Source organism: Arachis hypogaea, chromosome 15, assembly GCF_003086295.3.
Source record: "Arachis hypogaea cultivar Tifrunner chromosome 15, arahy.Tifrunner.gnm2.J5K5, whole genome shotgun sequence".
Taxonomy (NCBI): Eukaryota; Viridiplantae; Streptophyta; class Magnoliopsida; order Fabales; family Fabaceae; genus Arachis; species Arachis hypogaea.
This window is the reverse complement of record NC_092050.1, coordinates 75,708,776-75,730,232: the sequence shown is the minus strand read 5'-3', so window position 1 is coordinate 75,730,232 and position 21,457 is coordinate 75,708,776. Positions and strand designations below refer to the sequence as shown.

At 38.4% G+C, this 21,457-nt stretch overlaps 1 non-coding gene across 1 annotated transcript; it reads right to left on the bottom strand.

Moving 5' to 3' along the window:
• Nucleotides 1-19,477: 19,477 nt before the first annotated feature.
• On the bottom strand, nt 19,478-19,585 carry LOC112753120 (small nucleolar RNA R71). Its single transcript, XR_003177518.1, has one exon. It is a non-coding gene; the product is annotated as a small nucleolar RNA R71 (small nucleolar RNA).
• Nucleotides 19,586-21,457: the final 1,872 nt, after the last annotated feature.

Below are 21,457 nucleotides of genomic sequence, written 5' to 3'. Positions count from 1 at the left end.
AGCTCAGAAATTACCCCCAGCGAATTTACTTTAATGAGGTCACGTTCCTGACATCACACGTGCACGTGGGTGACGCGTGCGCGTCGTTGGCAAATTTCCTCCTCACGTGTACGCATGGCTGACGCGTGCGCGTGGCTTGCAGATCTTCAACTCATGCGTACGCGTAAAGGACGCGTGCGCGTGGCCCTCAATTCTCCAAATGCTCATTTCTTCATGAATTCTCCACTTTGCATGCTTTTCTCTTCACTTCTTCCATCCAATACTTGCCTTATGAACCTGAAATCACTCAACAAACACATCAAGGCATCAAATGGGATTAAGGTGAATTAAAATTACCAATTTTAAGGCCTAAAAAGCATGTTTTCACTCTTAAGCACAAATCTAATGAGAATTATAAAATCATACTATTTCATTGAATAAATGCGAGAATGGTTGATAAAATCTCCTAAATTAAGCACAAGATAAACCACAAAATTGGGGTTTATCAATGTTTAACGCCAATGTTGCAAATGATGTTTTTTATTTTTTTGAGGATGAGGTCTGGCGCTAAACACCCAGGTGGCATTTATCGCCCTATAGGGAAAGTACGGAAAAGGGAGTGGTGCCATCCAGGGCGTTAAACGCCCTCCTTGGTGTTTAACGCTAGCACGCTTGCTACCAATTCAGGCGCTAAACGCCCAGGTCTACATTTAGCATCCAAAACAACGTAACTTCACCTTGATTTGCATGTTCCTCGGTGCCAAATACCCAGACTGGCATTTAGCGCCACCCAAACAAAGAGCTTCTTGAGATTTGTTCCCTGTATGGAGTTGAACGCCCATCTTGGCGTTTAGCGCCAGAGACCCGAATTGAAATCCTCTCCAGGGTTTTTGTTCTTCTTCTAGACTCCTCTGTCCCTGTTTTAAACACTTTGCATGACCACAAACATTATAAAAACCAAGGAAAACTATGAATAACAACAAAAATAAATGAAAATAAAACTGGAAATGGAATAAAAGGATACTAAGGATTGAGTTGCCTCCCAACAAGCGCTTCTTTACTGCCACTAGCTTGACGGTCAGCCCTGCTAAGGCGAGGGTCGATCATAGTGCCTTAGCTCCTCATGTAAGAACCACGATTAATCAACTGGTTAATTAAGTAATTGATATTGTCCAAATTAGATTCAGAAAAGTTAGAGAGAGAATTTGAGGATTTAAAGGTGATTTTTGGACTTAATGAGTTTTTCTGAGTCAGAAAATGTGCTTTCTGCGAAAAACCACGAACCGGCAGTTGAACAGGTTGAACCGGTTCAAGTCTGTCCGGTACCGTACAACAAAAAGTGAAAACTGTCAAAAACCTTAGAAAAACATTAGAAATGGAAAACTGGGTGTTAATTTTAAAGGTTTGGCCCGAAGTTAGGCCAAACGGGCTAAAAACGCTAACAGGTTGGATCGGGCCCAAGTTGGGCCCAAGCCCAACATATAAATAGAGCCATTAATGACTCACTTCAGCCACAACACACTCATAACACCACACACCCATCTGAAAGGAAAAGAGGAAGCGGAGAAGAGAAAACATTATTCATCTCAATTTTCCAAAGCTGATATCTTGAGCTAGAGAGCTCCAATCGCCGCACCGTTTGCGGCTACGCGTTTCTCATGAAGAGCTCTACAAAACCCATACAAGAAACTGGAGAGGTAACTACGAAATCCTTTCTATTCTTCTCTCCAAAATTTCGGTTCCTAGGGCTTTGGGGTTAAATGAGTTTTTGTGATTTTGGATGTTTAGGTTTGCTCTAAGCCTTGCTTAGCCTTGGGTTTTGACATCCAAATCTGTTGGAAGAGGTAAGAGCCATTAAACCCTTGTGAATTTATGTTTAATTTGAACCCTAGGTTGATTTGAGGTGAATTGTATGCATATAGTTTGATTATTGTGGCTTTGGGAGCTTTTGGAACCTAATTGTGCTTATTAGAGTGGAATTGAAAGCTTGGATTGTGTTGGAAAGCATAGCTTGTGCTCTTTTGGGTTTTGGTTCATTAAGGGAATCGGCCAAGGTATGGTTTCGGTTTTCTCTATGTAGTATGTAATATTCATGGACACTTAGGCTAGTGACCCATAGGATAGGTTTGAATTATAATGGTTGATGAGTTGTTTGAAATGTTAATGCATGATGATTTATGATGGTGTGATGATTATTGAGGTGAAGGTATGATGATTGCTAATGTTAAGATATATGTGAAATTAATGTTAATGATATGGTTATGTGGTTTGAATAGTTGAATGGGGATTAGTTGTGGTATTGCATGATTGGTATTGAGGGTTGGAGAATGGTGAAATGTGATGAAAAAAAGTGGTAAGTGATGAATTTTTTTATCCAAGAGGGTAGTTGTGCTGTAAATATGAGGTTGATGTTATTTTAGTTGGAGGTGGTTTGAGAATTGTGAATGTTTGGTAAATTGTGGCTTTTGGTAAAATGGGATTTTTGGTGAACTTTTCTCGATCATAACTTTTGCCTCGGTTTTCAAAACTAATTAAAATTTATTTAGAATTAAAGATATTTGAAAACCCTTTAAATCGATATAAAGTTTGTAAAATTTAGAATTTTGTAGAGGGAGTTATGATCATTCAAAGTCGGTGTTAAAAATATGAAATTCTGCAAAGTTGCAGAATTTCATGATTACTGATTTGTGCGGGCGCACACAGTTGTGCGAACGCACACCCTGCGAGAATTTCAACCTGTGCGGATGCACACACCTGTGCACACGCACAGACAGGGGAGTGCGTTCTGGTTGCAGTGCTAGCACAGCTTGTGCGCGCTCATATCTAAGGGAGGATATCAACCTGTGCGGACGCACACGTCGGGAAGGCCAGTCTGTTGAGGGAGCTGGCACAGATTGTGCGAGTGAACAGATCTTGGAAATTTTGACACCTGTGCGTACGTATGCCCCTGTGCGTACGCACACATTTTAAAACTCACCAGAGCGTGCGGACGCACACTCTTGTGCGGCCGCACACGCCCTGTTTCTCAAAAATTCTATTTTTCAACTATTCTACCTTCCCAACAAGGTTGTAAGCTTCTATAACACCATTTTAAGACTTTTGGGCCTAGTTTTGAGTATTAGAACATGGGATATAACTTAAGGGTTCTAGTAGATGATATTATGAAAAATTAGAAAACGGAGGCCTAGGTTTCTGGCGTGCTGGGAGTGGTTTGATGAGGTGAAGGATGATTGATATATGAGATGAGGAATGATGAACTTTTGATATTCGAAAACGGAGTTATGAATGGACAGTGGTTGAGATGATCGAGGACTCGGATTGAGATGATGGATCTCTGTATACTGAAAATGCTTTTTGAGGACCACTGAAATAATATTTTTACTGAGATTATGAGACGCTATGCGCCCGGCAGGGACGGTGGTTAATCCCGCCTGTCGAGGTAGCGGCGGCAGCGTAAGGATGGTCGTTAATCCCACTTACGTTGAGATGTGAGGTCTGAGGCAAGAGTACCCCGCTCGCATCCCTTCGGATCTATAGGCGTGCAGGCGCCGGTACCTGGACAATGATCCGGGCACTATATCTCGGGGGTTCCCATATGAGAAATTCGAAGGGCAACGTCTCCATGGAGATGTGTCGGGTTGGCAGTTGAACCGACGATGTGATATCACAACCAGTAGGGCAGACATTCATCATATACATTTTCTATCTGTTTGTTTGCCTTGCCAACTTGTAATTGTATGCCTAATTGAATAACATGCCTATTTGCCTACTTGATCTATTTGCCTTGTATGCTTTTATTTGTGAATTACTTGCATTATTATTAATTGTGCTTTCTACTAGGATTGAGGAGGTTCAGAAGGCGGTGGCGATGGGATCGCATGGAGGATAGGTTGGTGAAGGCTGTGGGACAGCGGTGTTTGGTTAAAATAGAAATCCTTTAAGATAGATTACCCGATTTATTTATGATAAGGTTTATATTATTCTTATTTGTATTAGAATGCTTTAAGTTTGAATCTTGTGATGGATATGGAGCTTATGATTGCCTTTGGCGTCCCGGGGTCTTATATCCTACATCACTGGGCGCTGTTACCATACTAAGAACCTCCGATTCTCATACCATATCTTTGTTGTGTTTTTTAGAAGCAGGTCGCAACCCACCTCGGTGACTTGCTATGGATGGTGATAGAAGCAAAGGATCTTGAATTCTTTTGGTTTATTTTGTTTATACATCTCTCCTTTTGTATTTTGTCTTTGCCTAGAGGCTTGTATTATGAGAGAAAAACTTGTATAAGCTGTTTTTAAATTGTCAGGTTTCTATATGGTCTGTATATGGCTAGCCGGCTTAAACTCCGCGAGTCGTGGCTAGTTTCTTATGATATTTCACTATTATACTATTATCTTGTTTATATCACTTCTGTTTCTTATGCCTTAAGATAGTACGATTGCGCTGTTGAAATCCTATTTTGAGTTATATTCTTCATCGGACTTCTAGATTTATACTATTCTTTCCATATATATATATATATATATATATATATATATAATATGTATGAGCTTTATAACTGTCGTAATCTCTGGTTAACCTTTGCTTGACGACGCGAGGTAAAGCTTAGGCTAGTTAGGGTGTTACATCTCACGTCTCACTGTGAATCTTTTTCCTGTGTTCTCATGGATTAGCTCAATATGCCCAAGAGAGATGATCATGTTCACTGTATGAGGTAAGATTGGGCCTTTAGTCAACATCACTTTCATTCCTGGTGAGAAATCTTCAGTGGAGATCTTCTTGTTTCTCCATCCCTTGGATATTTTCTTCTTGGGACCTTCCTTTTGGTGGATGATGCACACTGGTGCATAAAGTTACAATCACACTTTTGCAATTCCGCACAACTAACCAGCAAGTGCACTGGGTCATCCAAGTAATACCTTACGTGAGTAAGGGTCGATCCCACGGAGATTGTCGGCTTGAAGTAAGCTATGGTTATCTTGTAACTCTTAGTCAGGATATCAACAATAATTCTTAGTTTTAATTGGAATGAGTAAAAGAACATAAATTAAATGATACTTGTTATGCAGTAATGGAGAACAAGTTGAGGTTTTGGAGATGCTCTGTCTTCTGAATCTCTACTTTCCTACTGTCTTCTTCTTCACGCACGCAAGGCTCCTTCCATGGCAAGCTGTGTGTTGGTGGATCACCGTTGTCAATGGCTACCATCCGTCCTCTCAGTGAAAATGGTCCAGCTATGGGTTTCATAGGGCTAATCATCTGTCGGTTCTCACTAGTGTTGGAATAAGATCCATTGATCCTTTTGCACACTGTCACTGTGCCCAACATTCATGAGTTTGAAGCTCGTCACAGTCATCTTTTCCCAGATCTTACTTGGAATACCACAGACAAGGTTTAGACATTCTGGATCTCAACAATGCTGCCAATTAATTCTAGCTTATACCACGAAGACTCTGGTCTCACGGATTTGAATGTTCTTTTGTCAGGAGATGCAATCAAATGCGTGAACCAAGAACCCAAGAGATACACACTCAAGCTATTGCAGATAGAACGGAGGTGGTTGTCAGGCACGTGTTCATAGGTGAGAATAGTGATGAGTGTCACGGATCATCACATTCATCATGTTGAAGTGCGAGTGAATATCTTAGAATAGAAACAAGCGTGATTAAATAGAAAACAGAAGTAATTGCATTAATCTATCAAGACACAGTAGAGCTCCTCACCCCCAACCATGGAGTTTAGAGACTCATGCCGTAGAAGATACAAAATTTAGATGTGAAATGTCATGAGGTACAAAATGAATCTCTAAAAGTGGTTTTTATACTCAACTAGTAACCTAGGTTTACAGAAAATGAGTAAGCTAAGATAGATAGTGCAGAAATCCACTTTCGGGGCCCACTTGGTGTGTGTTTGGGCTGAGCACTGAAGCTTTCACGTGCATAGGCTATTCCTGGCATTGAACTCCAGCTTTTGTGCCAGTTTGGGCGTTTAACTCCAACTTTTATGCCAGTTCTGGCGTTTAACGCCAGAAAAGGGTAAGGAGCTGACGTTTAAACGCCAGTTTGCGCTACTAAATCTCATGCCAAGTATGGACTATTATATATTTCTGGAAAGCCCAAGATGTCTACTTTCTAACGCAATTAAGAGCGCGTCAATTGGACTTCACTAGCTCCAGAAAATCCATTTCGAGTTCAGGGAGGTCAGAATCCAACAGCATCTGCAGCCCTTTCTCAGCCTCTGAATCAGATTTTTGCTCAGGTCCCTCAATTTCAGCCAGAAAATACCTGAAATTACGGAAAAACACACAAACTCATAGTAAAGTCCAGAAATGTGATTTTTGCATAAAAACTAATAAAAATATAATAAAAAGTAACTATAACATACTAAAAACTACATGAAAATATCACCAAAAAGTGTATAAAATATCCGCTCATCACAACACCAAACTTAAATTGTTGCTTGTCCTCAAGCAACTAGACAAAAAAATAGGATAAAAAGAGGATCAAGTTGCAATAGAATCCCAGTGTTTTAAGTGAAGCTCAAATTCTAATAAGATGAGCGGGGCTAGTAGCTTTTTGCTTCTGAACAGTTTTGGCATCTCACTTTATCCTTTGAAGTTCAGAATGATTGGCATCTATAGGAACTCAGAATTCAGATAGTGTTATTGATTCTCCTAGTTTAATATGTTGATTCTTGAACACAGCTACTTTATGAGTCTTGGCTGTGACCCTAAGCATCTTGTTTTCCAATAATACTACAGGATACATAAATGCCACAAACACATAACTGGGTGAACCTTTTCAGATTGTGACTCAGGTTTGCTAAAGTCCCCAGTTAGAGGTGTCCAGAGTTCTTAAGCACACTCTTTTGCTTTGGATCACGACTTTAACCACTCAGTCTCAAGCTTTTCACTTGGACCTGCATGCCACAAGCACATGGTTTGGGATAGCTTGATTCAGCCACTTAGGCCAGAATTTTATGCCTTTAGGCCCTCCTATCCATTAATGCTCAAAGCCTTGGATCCTTTTTACCCTTGTCTTTTGGTTTAAAGGGCTATTGGCTTTTTCTGCTTGCTTTTTCTTTTTCTTTTATTTATTTTTTTTGCAAGCTTTGTTCTTCACTACTTTTTCTTGCTTCAAGAATCAATTTCATGATTTTTCAGATTATCAATAACATTTCTCTTTTTCATCATTCTTTCAAGAGCCAACAATTTTAACATTCATAAACTTCACTATAAAAAATATGCACTGTTCAAGTATTCATTCAGAAAACAAAAAAGTATTGCCACCACAAATAAATAATTTTGAATTCTTCTCTTAAAAACTCGAAATAATTGCATCTTTACTCAAAGAATCTACTATTTTATTCATGTTTAATGATGAAGAGAAAAATAAATTATAGCTTACTTGGAGATAAAAATAAAATTAAAAATAAAGACCCTAATTACTAATATTCATATAATTCTTAAGATAAGTTTCTAATAATAAAAGTTATCACAGAGTTAAGATTAGGACTCAACAACCTTTATTTTTGGAGATGGATGCTCCTTCAATCTGTGGGGTGTCTGGTCCCTCAAGGGAGAGCCTCTGGCGCTTCAGCTCCTGTAACTCACGCCCTTGCTTTTCTTGCTCCTTAAGCAGTTTACAGAGCATGCTATTTTGATTTTGCTATTCTTCCTTAAGTTGATCCATAGCTTCTTGCAGCTTGGTGACAGATGCTTCTAGGCGGGTTCAGTAGTCAATCTGAGGGATTTCTGGGAGGAACTCCTGTACCCTCCTTTTGATGGAGTTATCTTGCACTTGTTGTCCTTCCATTGACTTCTTGGTGATTGGGTGCTCGACTGGGATGAACTCATCTACTCCTATCTTCACCCCAGCATCCTTACATAGCAGAGAGATTAAGCTTGGGTAGGCCAATTTGGCTTCAGTGGAGTTCTTATTCGCAATTGTGTAAATCTCACAAGAAATCAAATGATGAATCTCCACTTCGTTTCCCAGCATAATACAATGGATCATCACTGCTCTTTTGACAGTGACCTCAGAGTGGTTGCTAGTGGGCAGTATAGAATGCCCAATGAAGTCCAGCCAGCCCCTAGTGACTGGTTTGAGATCTCCTCTCTTGAGTTGGTTTGGGACACCTTTTGAGTTGGTTATCCACTTTGCTCCAGGGAGGCATATGTCCTCTAGAACTTGGTCCAACCGTTTATCCATTCTCACCATTCTCCTATTAAAGGATTCTGGATCATCTTGCAGTTGAGGCGGCTTGAAGACCTCTCTTATTTTGTCAAGGTGGAAGTAAATAATCATCCTTCTAACCATAGTTCGAAAGGTATGAAAGGCAGTTCCAGTCATTCTCTGCTTATCTGTCAGCCACAGATTTGAGTAGAATTCCTGAACCATGTTTCTTCCCACCTTTGTCTCAAGATTAGCTAGAATTTCCCAGCCTTTGTTTCGAATATGCTCTTGGATCTCCGGATAATCGTCTTCTTTCAGATCGAATTTAACTTTCGGGATCACTGACCTCAGACCCATTATTTTGTGGTAATGGTCTGTATGTTCTTTGGTTAAGAACCTCTCTTGATTCCAAAGTGGCTTTGGAGTATTCTCTTTCTTGCCTCTTGAAGTGGTTTGTTTTCCCTTAGGAGCCATGATCTTAATAAGTCTTAGCTCGGTGATCACGGAAAAACACCAAACTTAGAGGTTTGTTTGTCCTCAAGCAAAAGAAAGGAAAGGAGAGGAATAGGAGGAGATAGATTCGAATGGTGGAGGACTGGGGATGGCCGAACATGTATTTAAAAGTGGAGGGGTGGGGTTTCAAAAATTTTGAAAAAGATATGATAGAAAGATATGATTGGTAAAAAAATGAATCATGGTATGAAAAAGATGAGATTTTAAAATTCAAAAGATATGAAAAAGATATAAAGAAGTTAAATTTGAAAATTTGTTGATGCATCTAAGAATTAAAAGAAGATATGATGAGTTGGAAAAGATTTGGAAAGGAATTGAAAAGATAAATGAGTTTTTGGAAGAGATTTGGAAAGGATTTGAAAGAAAATTGAAAAGGGATTTAGAAGATTATTAAATTTTTGAAAATTGAATGTGAGTGATGAAAATTTGTAACATGTTTATGCAGAAAATTATGAATTAAAACATGAAAGTTTAAAAAAATTTGAAGTGGAAACAAAATCTCCTCCCCCTGCCTTTTCTGGCATTAAACACCCAGAATGGTATCCATTCTGGCATTTAACGCCCATATGTTGGCCATTGTGGGCGTTTAACGCCCAGCCAAGTACCCTGGCTGGCGTTAAACGCCAGAAATCCTTTATCAATGGGCGTTTTTCTAAACGCCCAGGATGCTGCAACTCTGGCGTTAAACGCCCAGAATGACACCTATTCTGGCGTTTAACGCCCAAAATACCCCTTACTGGCATTTTCATGCCAGTGAGCTCCTTTTCTCTGCTTTATGCTCTGAATCCTCCTGTAACTCTGTGAACTCCTGCAATTGATAATTAACCTTGAAGATAATTTATATCAAACTCCTCTAATTATTATTTAAATAACAAATAAACTTTGCTAATGGCTGGGTTGCCTCCCAGCAAGCGCTTCTTTATTGTCTTTAGCTGGACTTTACTGAGCTTTAATCTAGTCTCAATTTTGAGCATTCTTGCTCAACATTGCTTTCAAGAAAATGCTTTATTCTCTGTCCATTAACAATGAACTTTTTGTCAGAGTCAATATCTTGAAGCTCTACATATCCATATGGTGACACACTTGTAATCACATATGGTCCCCTCCACCGGGATTTTAATTTCCCAGGAAATAATCTGAGCCTAGAGTTAAACAGCAGAACCTTCTGTCCTGGCTCAAAGACTTTGGATGACATTTTCTTGTCATGCCACTTTTTTGCTTTCTCCTTGTAAATTTTTGCATATTCGAAAGCATTGAGTCTGAATTCCTCTAGCTCATTCAACTGGAGCAATCTTTTCTCTCCAGCTAACTTGGCATCAAGGTTTAGGAATCTGATTTCCTAGTATGCCTTGTGTTCCAGTTCCACTGGTAGGTGACAGGCTTTTCCATACACAAGCTGGTATGGAGAGTTCCATATAGGAGTTTTGAATGCAGTTCTGTATGCCCATAGAGTATCATCCAGACTCCTTTCCCAATCCTTTCTATGGGTACTTACAATCCGTTCCAGGATTCGTTTTAGTTCTCTATTTGAAACTTCAGCCTGTCCATTTGTCTGTGGATGATATGGAGTTGCCACTTTGTGGTTAATCTCATATCGGATCAGAGCAGAGTCAAGCTATTTATTGCAGAAATGAGTTCCTCCATCACTGATTAGTATTCTGGGGACACCAAATCTGCTGAAGATATGCTTCTGGAAAAACTTCAGTACTATCCTAGTATCATTAGTGGGTGTTGCAATTCCCTCTACCCACTTGGATACATAGTCTACTGCTACCAGAATATAAGTGTTTGAGTATGATGGTGGGAAAGGCCCCATGAAGTCAATATCCCATACATCAAACAACTCAATCTCTAAGATCCCTTGTTGAGGCATGGCATAACCGTGAGATAGGTTACCAGCTCTCTGGCAACTATCACAGTTACGTACAAACTCTCAGGAATCACTATAGAGAGTAGGCCAGTAGAAGCCACATTGGAGGACCTTGGTGGCTGTTCGCTCACCTCCGAAATGTCCTCCATATTGTGATCCATGGCAGTGCCATAGGATCTTCTGTGCCTATTCTCTAGGTACACATTTACGAATTACTCCGTCTGCACATCTCTTAAATAGATATGGCTCATCCCATAAGTACTACTTTGCATCAGAAATTATTTTTTTTGTTTGCTGCTTGCTGTACTCCTTGGGTATGAATCTCACAGCTTTATAGTTTGCAATGTCTGCAAACCATGGTACTTCCTGAATGGCAAATAGTTGCTCATCCGGAAAGGTCTCAGAGATCTCAGTAGGAGGGAGGGATGCCCCTGCCACTGGTTCTATCCGGGACAGGTGATCAGCTACTTGGTTCTCTGTCCCTTTTCTGTCTCTTATTTCTATATCAAACTCTTGCAGAAGCAACACCCATCTTATGAGCCTGGGTTTTGAATCCTGCTTTGTGAGTAGATATTTGAGAGAAGCATGATCAGTGTACACAATCACTTTTGATGCTACTAGATAGGATCTAAACTTGTCAATGGCATAAACCACTGCAAGCAGCTCTTTTTCTGTGGTTGTGTAATTCTTCTGTGCGTCATTTAGAACACGGCTGGCATAGTAAATGATGTGCAGAAGCTTGTTATGCCTTTGTCCTAATACTGCACCAATAGCATGGTCACTGGCATCACACATTAACTCGAATGGTAATGTCCATTCTGGTGCAGAAATGATAGGTGCTGTGACCAGCTTAGCCTTCAGAGTCTCGAAGGCTTGCAAACACTTTGTGTCAAAGACAAATGGTGTATCAGAAGCTAGTAAATTACTCAGAGGCTTTACGATTTTCGAAAAATCTTTTATAAACCTCCTGTAGAATCCTGCATGTCCCAGAAAGCTTCTGATTGCCTTAACATTGGTGGGTGGTGGTAATTTTTCAATTACCTCTACCTTAGCTTGATCCACCTCTATTCCTTTGTTCGAAATCTTATGCCCAAGGACAATTCCTTCAATTACCATAAAGTGACATTTTTTCTAGTTTAAAACCAGGTTAGTCTCTTGGCACCTTTTTAGAACAAGTGCTAGATGATCAAGACAGGAGTTGAATAAGTCTCCAAATACTGAGAAGTCATCCATGAAGACTTCCAGAAAATTTTCCACCATGTCAGAGAAAATAGAGAGCATGCATCTCTGAAAGGTTGCAGGTGCATTGCACAGACCAAAAGGCATCCTTCTGCAGGCAAATACTCCAGATGGATATGTGAATGCTGTTTTCTCTTGATCCTGAGGATCTACTGCAATTTGGTTATAACCTGAATAGTCATCCAAAAAGCAGTAATAATCATGACCTGCTAGTCTTTCTAGCATCTGGTCTATGAATGGTAAAGGAAAATGATCCTTTCTGGTGGCTGTATTGAGCCTTCTGTAGTTAATACACATACGCTACCCTGTAACTGTTCTTGTAGGAACCAGTTCATTCTTTTCATTATGAACCACTGTCATGCCTCCCTTTTTGGGTACAACTTGGATAGGGCTTACCCAGGGGCTATCAGAAATAGGATAAATAATCCCAGCCTCTAGTAATTTAGTGACCTCTTTCTGTACCACTTCCTTTATGGCTGGATTCAGCCGCCTTTGTGGTTGGACCACTAGCTTAGTATCATCCTCTAATAGGATCTTGTGCATGCATCTGGCTGGGCTGATTCCCTTAAGGTCACTTGTGGACCACCCAAGAGCTGTCTTGTGTGTCCGTAGCACCTGAAGTAGTGCTTTCTCTTCCTGTGGCTCTAGGGCAGAGCTTATGATCACAGGAAAAGTGCCATCCTCTCCCAGAAACGCATATTTCAGGGACGGTGGTAGTGGTTTGAGCTCGGGTTTAGGAGGCTTATCCTCTTTCTGAGGAATTTTCAGAGGCTTTTCTGTTTCCTCTGGTTCCTTCAGATCAGGCTGAACATCTTTAAAGATGTCCTCTAGCTCTGATTTGAGACTCTCAGTCATATTGATCTCTTCCACCAATGAGTCAATAATATCAATGCTCATGCAGTCATTTGATGTGTCTGGATGCTGCATAGCTTTGACAGCATTTAACTTGAACTCATCTTTATTGACTCTCAGGGTCACTTCCCCTTTTTGGACATCAATGAGAGTTCGTCCAGTTGCTAGGAAGGGTCTTCCTAGAATGAGAGTTGCACTCTTGTACTCCTCCATTTCCAGCACTACAAAGTCAGCAGGAAAGGCAAATGGCCCACCCTTGACAATCATGTCCTCAATTATGCCTGATGGATATTTAATGGAGCCATCAGCAAGTTGAAGACATATCCGGGTTGGTTTAACCTCTTCAGTCAAGCCAAGCTTTCTGATAGTGGATGCATGGATTAGGTTGATACTTGCCCCAAGGTCACATAGAGCTGTCTTGGTACAAGTGCCCTCTAATGTGCATGGTATCATAAAGCTTCCGGGATCCTTAAGCTTCTCTGGTAAGGTTTTTAGAATGACTGCACTGTATTCTTCAGTGAGGAAAACTTTTTCAGTTTCTCTCCAATCCTTCTTATGACTTAAGATCTCTTTCATGAACTTAGCATAAGAGGGTATTTGTTCAAGTGCCTCTGCAAACGGAATCTTTATTTCAAGAGTCCTGAGATAGTTTACAAAGTGGGCAAATTGTTTATCCTGTTCCGCTTGGTGGAGTTTCTGAGGATAAGGCATTTTGGCTTCATATTCTTCAACCTTAGTTGCTGCAGGTTTATTTCCTACAGAGGCAGGTTGAGAAGCCTTCTTGAGGGAGTTATTATCAGCACTTGCAGGTGTTTGGTCCCTCATTGGCGTTTGAACACCAATATAGGGAGATGGATGGGCGTTTAACGCCAGATTCCTACCCTTTTCTGGCATTTAAATGCCAGAACTGGACATGGATTTGGCGTTCAACGCCAGATTCCTAACCTTTTCTGGCGTTTGAACACCAGAACTAGACATGGATTGGGCGTTTAACGCCAGTTTTTCACCCTTTTCTGGCGTTTGAATGCTAGAATCATTCCTCTTTGGGCTCTTACTGTCCTCAGAAGGATTTTGGATAGTGGTCTGCTCATCCTCTGTCAGTTGTTTAATTCTTGGCTTTCTGCTGCTTTGAGTTGAGACATTCAATGTCTTCCCACTCCTTAATTGAACAGCTTGGCATTCTTCTGTTATCTGTTTAGATAGCTGCTATCTTGTCTGATTCAATTGTGCTTCCATATTCTGGTTGGCATTTTTAGTGTCTTGGAGCATCTCCTTGAATTCTGCAAACTGTTTTGTAAGAATAAGCAGTTACTGATTGAGTTCAGCAACTTGTTCTTGAGGACTAAGTTCAGTGTATACTGCTTTAGCCTCTTCCTTCAGGGAGGACTCACTGCTTAAGTACAGATTCTGATTTCTAGCAACTATATCAATGAGCTCTTGAGCCTCTTCAATTGTCTTTCTCATGTGTATAGATCCACCAGCTGAGTGATCTAGAGACATCTGAGCTTTTTCTGTAAGCTCGTAGTAGAAGATGTCTAACTGCACCCACTCTGAAAACATTTTAGAGGGGCATTTCCTTAGCATCCCTCTGTACCTCTCCCAGGCATTATAAAGGGATTCATCATCCTCTTGTTTAAAGCCTTGGATGTCCAGCCTTAGCTGTGTCATCCTTTTTGGAGGGAAATATTGATTCAGGAATTTGTCTGATAACTGTTTCCATGTTCTTATGCTTGCTGTGGGTTGGTTATTTAACCATATCTTAGCTTGATCTTTTACAGCAAATGAAAACAGTAATAATCTGTAGACATCTTGATCTACTTCCTTGTCACGTACTGTGTCAGTAATTTGCAAGAACTGTGCCAGAAACTCAGTAGGTTCTTCCTGTGGAAGACTGGAATACTGGCAATTTTGCTGCACCATGACAATGAGCTGAGGATTTAGCTCAAAACTGCTTGCTTTGATGGGAGGTATACAGATACTACTCCCATATGCAGCAGTAATGGGGTTAGCATATGACCCCAGAGTCCTTCTGGACTGTTCATTTCCACTTAGATCCATGATGGAGAAAGGGAGATGATGTGAATTACAAGTAAAATATATTTGTGTTTTTATTTTATTTAATTTAAAACAAACCGAATAAATAAAAAAAGAAATAAGATAAAATAAAATAATTAGAAATTAAAATATAAATTTCGAAAACTAAGAGAAAAAGGAAAAATAAATTCAAAAACTAAAATAATTACTTAATTAAGAAGATTTGAAAAACTTTGGTTTGATTTTTGAAAGGGATTTTGAATTTAATGAGGAAAGAGAAAAACAATAAAATGACACCAAACTTAGAATTTTTAGATCAAAACAAAGAAAACAAATAGGAAAACTTTGAATATCAAGATGAACACTGAGAGCAACTTTTGAAAAGTTTTTAAGAAAACAGAAACACAAAGGACACCAAACTTAAAAATTTTTATACTCTGAGCACTAATAATTTGAAAAAAAATGAAAGAAAAATAAATTTATGCAATGGACACCAAACTTAAAATATGAAACTAAACTCAAATAGAAGACTAAATTATAAAGTTATTGGTTTTGAAAATTTTCGAAAATAATTTAGAAAAATAAAATAAGGATTTTAAAATTTTAACCAAAAACAATAATAGATGACTCTAAACCAAAAAGAAAAATTTTTCCTAATCTAAGCAACAAAATAAACCGTCAGTTGTCCAAACTAGAACAATCCCCGGCAATGGCGCCAAAAACTTGGTGCACGAAATTACAATCACACTTTTGCAATTCCGTACAACTAACCAGCAAGTGCACTGGGTCGTCCAAGTAATACCTTACGTGAGTAAGGGTCGATCCCATGGAGATTGTCAGCTTGAAGCAAGCTATGGTTATCTTGTAACTCTTAGTCAGGATATCAACAATAATTCTTAGTTTTAATTGGAATGAGTAAAAGAACATAAATTAAATGATACTTGTTATGCAGTAATGGAGAACATGTTGAGGTTTTGGAGATGCTGAGGTCTTCTGAATCTTTGCTTTCCTACTGTCTTCTTCTTCACGCACGCAAGGCTCCTTCCATGGCAAGCTGTATGTTGGTGGATCACCGTTGTCAATGGCTACCATCCATCCTCTCTGAGTTCCTATAGATACCAATCATTCTGAACTTCAAAGGATAAAGTGAGATGCCAAAACTGTTCAGAGGCAAAAAGCTACTAGTCCCGCTCATCTAATTGGAGCTAAGTTTCATTGATATTTTGGAATTTATAGTATATTCTCTTCTTTTTATCCTATTTGATTTTCAGTTGCTTGGGGACAAGCAACAATTTAAGTTTGGTGTTGTGATGAGCGGATAATTTATATGCTTTTTGGCATTGTTTTTAGGTAGTTTTTAGTATATTTTAGTTAGTTTTTATTATATTTGTATTAGTTTTTAATTAAAAATTACATTTCTGGACTTTACTATGAGTTTGTGTGTTTTTTTGTGATTTCAGGTATTTTCTTGCTGAAATTGAGGGACTTGAGCAAAAATCTTATTCAGAGGCTAAAAAAGGACTGCAGATGCTGTTGGATTCTGACCTCCCTGCACTCGAAATGGATTTTTTGGAGCTACAGAAATCCAATTGGCGCTCTTTCAATTGCGTTGGAAAGTAGACATCCAGGGCTTTCCAGCAATATATAATAGTCCATACTTTTCCCGAGTTTTGATGACGCAAACTGGCGTTCAAACGCTAACTTCCTGCCCTATTCTGAAGTTAAACGCCAGAAACAGGTTACAAACTAGAGTTAAACGCCAGAAATAGGCTACAACCTGGTGTTTAACTCCAAAAGAAGTCTCTACATGTGTGAAGCTCAATGCTCAGCCCAAGCACACACCAAGTGGGCCCCGAAAGTGAATTTCTGCATCATTTACTTATCTCTGTAAACCCTAGTAACTGGTTTAGTATAAATAGGACTTTTTACTATTGTATTCAATGTATCAGTCATTCTGGTTCCCCTTTGTATAGTGACAGACGCAAAAGGATCAATGGATCCTATTCCAACATGATCGAGAACCGACAGATGATTAGCCGTGCAGTGACAGCGCATTTGGACCATTTTCACTGAGAGGACGGATGGTAGCCATTGGCAACGGTGATCCCTCAACATACAGCTTGCCATGGAAAGGAGTGTGAATGATTGAATGAAGGCGGTAGGAAAGCAGAGATTCAGAAGGAGCAAAGCATCTCCATACGCTTATCTGAAATTCTCACCAATGAATTACATAAGTATTTCTATCTTATTTTATATTTTATTTATATTTTAATTATCAAAATCCCATAACCCTTTGAATCTGCCTGACTAAGATTTGCAAGATGACCATAGCTTGCTTCAAACCGACAATCTCCGTTGGATCGACCCTTACTCACGTATGGTTTATTACTTGGACGACCCAGTGCACTTGCTGGTTAGTTATGCGGAGTTGTGAAAAAGAGTTGAGATTACAATTGTGCGTACCAAGCTGTTGGTGCCATTGAAGATCACAATTTCGTGCACCAAGTTTTTGGTGCCGTTGTCGGGGATTGTTCGAGTTTGGACAACTGACGGTCATCTTGTTGCTCAGATTAGGAAATTTTATTTTAATTTTAAGCTTTTTGCTTTTATTTTTATTTTCAAAAATTTTTTTTTCAAAAAATAAATTATTCTATGTTCTTCAGAATTTTTAAGAATGAATTCTAGAGTTTCATGAGATATGTTGAATCCTGGCTGGCTGTTAAGCCATGTCTAATCTTTTGGACCGAGGTTTCAACTATCCTTAGAAGAGCTTCTTTATCTTTCTCAGCAATTTAGCTGTTGTACGTAATGATCTGCTAAAGCTTGGCTAGCCATTGGCCATGTCTAGTATTTTAGACCGAAGCTTTCACTGAGAGCTTGGCTGGCTAGTAAGCCATGTCTAATTCCTGGACCGGAGTTTTAGACTAACATTGCATGATTCCTGGAATTCTTATTAAAAATTTTGAAATCCTTATTTTTCTTTTTCCAAATAATTTTTGAAAAATCCAAAATTTTTTTTTAAAATCATAAAACCAAAAATAATTTTATGTTTCTTGTTTGAGTCTAGTGTCAATTTGTAAGTTTGATGTCAATTGCATCTTTTTTATTTTCATTAAAATTTTCGAAAACTCATGCATGGTGTTCTTCATGATCTTCAAGTTGTTCTTGATGATCTTCTTTGTTTGATCTTTGCATTTTTATGTTTTGTGTCTTTTCTTGTTTTTCATATGCATTTTCAATTTGTTAGTGTCTAAAGTTTGAAAATTTCTAAGTTTGGTGTCTTGCATGTTTTTCTTTTCTTAAAAATTTTCAAAGTGTTCTTGGTGTTCATTTAGACATTCAAGATGTTCTTGCATGCATTGTGTGTTTTGATTCATAATTTTCATGTTTTGAGTCTTTTTATTGTTTTTCTCTTTCCCCATTAAACATTCAAAAATCAAAAAATATCTTTCCCTTATTCTTCTCATAAATTTCGAATATTTGAGTTGACTTATTCAAAAATTTTTAAAATTTAGTTGTTTTTTTTAAATCAAGTCAAATTTTCAATTTAAAAATTCTATCTTTTTCAAATTTTTTTCAAAAATCAAATCTTTTTCTTTTTTTTCTTTCATATTTTCGAAAATTTCAAAATAATTTCAAAATCTTTTTCTTATTTTTTCGAAATTAATACAAAATATTTGATGTGATTGATTCAAAAATCTCAAGTTGTTACTTGCCTATTAAGAAAGGTTCAATCTTTAAATTTTAGAATCATATCTTTTAGTTTCTTGTCAGTCAAGTAATCAACTTTAATTTTCAAAATCAAATCTTTGTAATTCCCTTTTCAAATCTTTTTCAAAATGGATTTCAATCATATCTTTTTCAAAACTTAATTTCAAAATCTTTTCTAACTTCTTATCTTTTCAAAATTGATTTTCAAATCTTTTTCAATTAATCTTATCTTTTTGTTTGATTTTAAAGTTTACTATTTCTCATCTTTTTCAAATTTTATTTCTCTTTTGAATTTTCGAATTTTAACTAATATTTGAAATAAAAACAAAAATATTTTCCTTTTATTTTAAATTAAATTCGAATTCTCTACCATTTCTCATCTCCTTCTATTTATTTATCTACTAACAGTTCTCTCCCACCCAAAATTCGAACCCCATCTTCTTCTCTGTGTTTGAGTTTTTCTCTTCTCCTTCTTATATTCTTCTCTTCTTATACTCACATAAGGAATCTCTATACTGTGACATAGAGGATTCCATATCTTCTTTTCAGTTCTCTTCTTTTTCATATGAGCAGGAACAGGGATAAAGACATTCTTATTGAAGCTGATCCTGAACCTAAAAGGACTCTGAAGAGGAAGCTAAGGGAAGCTAAAGCACAACTCTCTGGAGAGAACCTGACAGAAATTTTCGAAAAAGAAGGAGACATGGCCGAACCTAATAACAATGTGATGCAAGGAAGATGCTTGGTGACTTTATTACACCCTCTTCTAACTTCTATGGAAGAAGCATCTCACTTCCTGCAATTGGAGCAAACAACATTGAGCTTAAGCCTCAATTAGTTTCTCTAATGCAGCAGAACTGCAAGTTTCATGGACTTTCAATGGAAGATCCTCATCAGTTTTTAGCTGAATTCTTGCAAATCTGTAACACTGTCAAGACCAATGGAGTTGATCTCGAGGTCTACAGGCTTATGCTTTTTCCTTTTACTGTAAGAGACAGAACTAAAACATGGTTGGATTCACAACCTAAGGATAGCCTGAACTCTTGGGATAAGCTGGTCAATGCCTTCCTGGCCAAATTTTTTCCACCTCAAAAGATGAGCAAGCTTAGAGTGGAAATCCAAACCTTTAGACAGAAGGAAGGTGAGTCCCTCTATGAAGCTTGGAAAAGATATAAGCAATTGATCAAAAGGTGTCCTACTGACATGCTTCCAGAATGGAGCATCATATGTATATTCTATGATGGTCTGTCTGAGTTGTCAAAAATGTCATTGGACTATTCTGTAGGAGGATCTCTTCATCTAAAAACCCCTGCAGAAGCTCAAGAACTCATTGAAATGGTTGCAAATAACCAGTTCATGTACACCTCTGAGAGGAATCCTGTGAACAATGGGACGCCTCAGAAGAAGGGAGTTCTTGAAATTGATACTCTGAATGCCATATTAGCTCAGAACAAAATATTGACTCAGCAAGTCAATAAGATTTCTCAGAGTCTGAATGGATTGCAAGCTGCATCCAACAGTACTAAAGAAGCATCTTCTGAAGAAGAATCTTATGATCCTGAGAACCCTGCAATGGCAGAGGTGAATTACATGGGAGAACCCTATGGAAACACCTATAATCCTTCATGGAGAAATCATCCAAATTTCTCATGGAAGGACCAACAGAAGCCTCAACAAGGCTTCAACAATAATGGTGGAAGAAATAGGTTTAGCAATAGCAAGCCTTTTCCATCATCTTCTCAGCAATAGACAGAGAATTCTGAATAAAGCCATTCTGGCCTGGCAACCATAGTCTCTGATCTATCCAAGACCACACTAAGTTTCATGAATGAAACAAGGTCCTCCATTTGGGAGCGTTTTCTACAGTTTCTGGTGCGTGGCGTCTGTCACGCGTCCGCGTGGGTCACACGGTCACGTCATCTGGAGTTTTCCTTATCACGCGTTCGCTTTGGTCACGCGTACGCGTCATCTGCATTCTGCTCATGGCGCGCGTCTGCATCAGTCACGCATTCGTGTCACTGCCCTTTTCGCGCTATGCATGCGGCTGCATCGTCCATGCGTTCGCGTCGCTGTCAGTTTCTTCAAAAACTCTATTTTATGCTTTCCTTCCATTTTTGTATGTTTCCTTTCCATCCTTTAAATCATTCCTGCCTTAGGAGATCTGAAAATACTTAACACACAAATCACGGCATCGAATGGCAATAAAAGGTAATCAAAATAAATATTTTTAAAGCATAGGAAACATATTTTTCACATATATCATATAATAAGGAAGGGAAAGTAAAACCATGCAATTTCGCATGAATAAGTGGGTGAAGAATTAAATAAATCACTTGAATTGAGCACAAAATATATCATGAAATATGGCTTTATCAGTCCTACGGAAGCTCCACCTACCCCACCTTCTTCTTCCCCGTTGATTATATTTGCTCGAGGACCAGCAAAACTCTTAAGTTTGGTGTTGCAAAAGCTTTGCTTTGTGACTTCTACCACTCTTAAGTATAGAAGAATAGGTTGAGCAAACTAGAGAGCATGCATATGAGCCCGTGCAGCCGCCTCAACAAAGACAAAGGAGTGACATAGAAGAGTTCAAGCACTACATTGGATCCTCGAGGAGGAGCACTAGCCACCATCATTTAGGAGGATTCATTCTCTTTACACCCCTTTCCTGTTATTTTTCTATTTTTTTCTGTTATGTTATTTGTTCTCTTGTTCTAGTTGCATGATCATTTGAATTTGATGCCTTTAAGTTGTAAAATGTTCCATATATCTCTCACCTTGCTTAAATGAAAAATTTTTATTTGAAAAGAACTGAGAGATGCATGAATTTCAAGTTTAAAATAAGATTAGTTTAATTAGTTTGATATGGTGTCAATTGCTTTTGTTTTTTGAATGTATGATTAAACAGTGGATATTTGAAGTTGAAATTTATGAATGTTGGCTCTTGAAAGAATATGGAAAAAGGAAAATTATTATTGGTAATCTGAAATATCTAAAAAATTGATTCTTGAAGCAAGAAAAAGCAGCAAAAAGAAAAATCTTACATGTAAAAAAAATGGTGAAAAATAAAAAGAAAAAAAT